Source organism: Octopus bimaculoides, chromosome 14 (genome assembly GCF_001194135.2).
Source record: "Octopus bimaculoides isolate UCB-OBI-ISO-001 chromosome 14, ASM119413v2, whole genome shotgun sequence".
Taxonomy (NCBI): domain Eukaryota; kingdom Metazoa; phylum Mollusca; class Cephalopoda; order Octopoda; family Octopodidae; genus Octopus; species Octopus bimaculoides.
Window position 1 is genome coordinate 57,626,491 of NC_068994.1, and position 4,034 is coordinate 57,630,524.

The following is a 4,034-nucleotide window of genomic DNA, read 5'->3' on the forward strand; positions in this document are numbered from 1 at the left end:
TGCCGTTACGTTCTGAGTTCAAATTCCGCCGAGGTCGACTTTGCCTTTTATATTTTCCGGGTCGATAAATTAAGTACCAGTTGTGTACTGGGGTCGATCTAATCGATTGGCCCCTTCCTCCTTTATTCTTATCAATGTCTGGGCTTGTCCCCTATCAACCCACCACCACCACTTGACAACCGGTATTAGTGTGTTTATGTCCCCGTAACTAAGTGGTTCCGCAATCGATAGCTTAAGTAATAGATTTAGAAAAAAGTACAGGAGTCGATTCAGTCGACTAAAAATTCTTCAAGGCGGTGCTCCAGCAAAGCCGCAGTCTAATGATTGAAACATGTCAAAGCATTGTTTATACCCCGACCCTGTCACCTGTTGCAAGGATATAGAAAAATTTACCTTCGAGCGTTATCCTCAGGCGGGGACAGTTTGGCGAAGGTAAAGAATACGTACACCAGGTGGTTACGGTTAAGGCTAGGGTTAGGGGTTAGGGTACGTATTCTTTACCTCTGCCCACAGTTTGAATGTCTGGAATTCTGCTTAAGATACCCAAAAGCGAAATAATGGCATTCAACAGGGCAATAGATTACGTCTACATCCCCTCCTTCACCACAGTTACAGTCCACCCCCATCTTCCCAGTTTCACTAACAAACATTGAGTCGTTCCGAAGCTATAACAGAAAATATACGCTCAAGGTGCCACGCAGTGGAATTGAACCTAAAGCCGTATGGTTGCGATTAGGAACTTCTTAACCTTGAGAAATGTCTGCATCTGTGATAAGAACAGAACTACAGATTTTTAACATGATCTGCTGAAATCAATTTGTATCGTGTTTGGATCGTTTTGGAACAGAAATCCGCTATCTTGACGTAAGAGAACGTTTGAACTTTTTCGTTAAGGACGCAGTCCATTTGAAAATATGTCGTAATATAATAGCAGGAAATTTTCTTTTTTTTTTGTTTTTTGTTACAAATACCGTTTAAAATTATCTTGTTGCGTTGTTAGTTACGTTAGGTCGCTACAGTCGGTAATATTATGGCGAGATTTCAAGGCGGTGAGCTGGCAGAAACGCTAGCACGCCGGGCGAAATGCTTAGCAGAATTTCGTCCGTCTTTACGTTCTGAGTTCAAATTCCGCCGAGACTGACTTTACCTATCATCTTTGTAGGGTTGAGTACTAGAGTTGATGTAATTAGCTCAACTCCCTTCCCTTCCCCGCCAAAAAAATTGCTAGCATTGTGCCAAAAGTTTGAAACCAATATTACAGAAAGATTTAGGTATATTTCATCTAGTCAATATAATGGGAAACTGTTTATCAATAAATACGTTGATAAACTGCTAGAATTTTAATTGAAATCGATCGATAGATAGATACATACGTACATATATACGTACGTACTTGAGTACGTACGTATGTACGTAGTATGTATGCATTTGTGTACTAGAATACATATACATACGGAGCCACGCAAATGCAAGGAGAGGCTAGGGCCATCCTTATTTCATTAGTTCCTATGCATACTTGACACACATACACAGCATTAACACACGGTCAGACACAAAACGTAGAAGTTCAGCTCAAAGTTAAAAAGAAAGGAGCCGTTGAACACTCTACCAGCTTTCGGTATATATGGGATGCTCTAAGCATGAACACTGTTAATTATAAATCTCTTCGGTCATATCTTACCCGGGAATTAACTAACAACAACAATATATTAATATTGATTACAAGATCAGCAACTTCGGGGGAAGGGTTAACTTGATTACATCGACCCCAGTACTCAACTGGTACTTAATTTAGTACTAGTGGGATACAAGGGTCCCGAAATATTGGCTTAGCGATACAAGGGGCCCGACGTGGGTCCCGAAATATTGACTAAACGATACAAGGGTCCGACGTGGGTTCCGAAATATTGACTAAACGGTACAAGGTCCCGACGCGGGTCCCGAAATATTGACTTAGCGATATAATAAAATGAACGTATTTAGTGTACTGTTTTATAATTATTTCTATCATATATCACAATAAAATGAACGAATATAATAAATTTTGTAAAAAAAAAAACTAGATTAAAAACCAGAGGATATTGTCGGGTCCCTTAAATCATTAAGTCAATATTTCGGGACCTTTGTATTCCACTAGTACCGACGGAGGTAAAGAATACGTACACCACTGGTTTTCGGCGTAAAAACCCTAACCACTGGGTGTACGTATTCTTTACCTTCGCCCTAGAACCCATAATTTACCGATCCCAAAAGGATGAAAGGCAAAGTCGACCTCGACGGAATTTGAACACAGAACTTAAGGACGGACAAAATACCGCTAAAGATTTTGCTCGGTGTGCTAACGATTCTGTCAGCTTGCTGCCTTACAATATATTAATATTAATTTAAACATTCACCATCGCTCATTTGCAGTCTTTGCTACAGGACATATTAACAGAGGGAATACCAATATATATTCCAGTATTCAAACAATTGATCAAGATTAAGAGCTTATCTTATTATATGACAATCATTTTTACCATCAACAGCTCCTTTTATTAATAATATTATATTTTTATGAAGGCAAATTGAAACGAGAAAATGCTGAAGAAACAAGGCTGGAGACATAACATGTGTTTAGTGTTCAAACCCACTGGGGTCGACCCCGATATAAGATAATAACTTAAGCATTGTTAGATAAAAGCTGTAAATAAACTTACAGAGTAACGTCTGTGTCTTTGTTATCGCTGAGATTTAGAGAGGTGGTTAGGTGTCACATCAGAAATCTATACTATGAAGCACAAACTGACAACTTTTCTCAACTGTATTAATTCCGATATTCCGAACAAAGCAAAGGAGATAAAAAGAAGAAAAAAAACACTAACCAGAAACGCTTTTACTCAAGACGCCGGAACGCGAGGAAAACGCTAGATTAATTAGTGTTAACACTGGTACAAGGCAAGAACTTTGAGGCAGGTGGTTAATCGATTAAATTGACTCCTTTACTTGGACTGGTACTTTATGTTATCGACCTTGGAAGGAGGAAAAGTAACGCTGATCGTGGTGGGATTTGAAATCATAACGGAAAGACTCATAACTAAATACCACGAGGTAAGAAAATTCTGCCGTTCGACCAGCAGTCTTTTATAATTGCTTTGCATTGACACAAAATCAGAAATTTGCGGGGGTAGGGGTGTTTGTTAATTAAATTGACCTCAACATTTCACTAGTACTATATTTTATCGAACCTGAAAGGATGAATGGCAAAGTTGACCCCAGCAGGATTTGAACCCAGCATATAAAGAATTGCAACGCTATCTTTCACTATTCTGATAATAATTCTTTCTATTATAGGCACAAGGCCTGAAATATTCGTGGTGTGGGGCTAGTTGATAGCATCGGCCCCAGTACTCAACTGGTACTTATTTTATCGATCCGAAAGAATGAAAGACAAAGTCGACCTCGGCGGAATTTGAACTCAGAACGAAAAGACGGACGAAATACCGCTAAGTATTTTGTCCGGCGTGCTAACGATTCTTTTCTATTCTAGGCACAAGGTCCTAAATTTTGGAGGAGGGGACCAGTCGATTAGATCGACCCCAATACGCAATTGGTACTTAATTTATAGACCCCGAAAGGAGGAAAGGTAATGTCGACCTCGATGGAATTTGAACTCAGAACGAAAAGACAGTCGAAATACTGTTGAGTATTTTACCAGGCGTGCTAACGTCTCTGCCAACTCACCGCCTTCTTAGGTTCTCTGCAAGAATTCTGTTCAGAATTCAGGAAGCCGGAACAAACCATAAAGTGTCCCATCTGGCACCCTCTCATTTCCTGGAAGGTTGAAAGAGTCAGTTGACCCCGGTAGTATTTGGACACAGGTTTTGGAAACAAATACTGCAAGACCTGCTATCTGATCATCAAAGAATTCTGTAAACGTTACTGTATGCCTCTATGTATGTGTGTGTGTTATGTATGCATGTATATGCAGATATATGCCTGTGTATATGTGTGTATATGTTTATATACATATATGTGCGTATGTGTGTATATGT

General features: G+C 39.5%; 1 protein-coding gene across 4 annotated transcripts in view; it reads right to left on the reverse strand.

Moving 5' to 3' along the window:
- Positions 1-4,034, reverse strand: part of LOC106868608 (potassium voltage-gated channel protein Shaw) — a 78,922-nt gene that overhangs the window by 64,715 nt on the left and 10,173 nt on the right. For 2 of the 4 annotated variants that reach the window (XM_014913952.2, XM_014913954.2), the window contains exon 1: positions 2,700-2,880. The exons of 1 other annotated variant lie outside the window; for it this stretch is intronic. The gene's annotated coding sequence lies outside the window, so the exon portion shown is untranslated. Of the gene's footprint in view, positions 1-2,699; positions 2,881-4,034 lie in introns of those variants that run through there. One more of the 4 variants, XR_001409315.2, reaches the window with a different exon arrangement.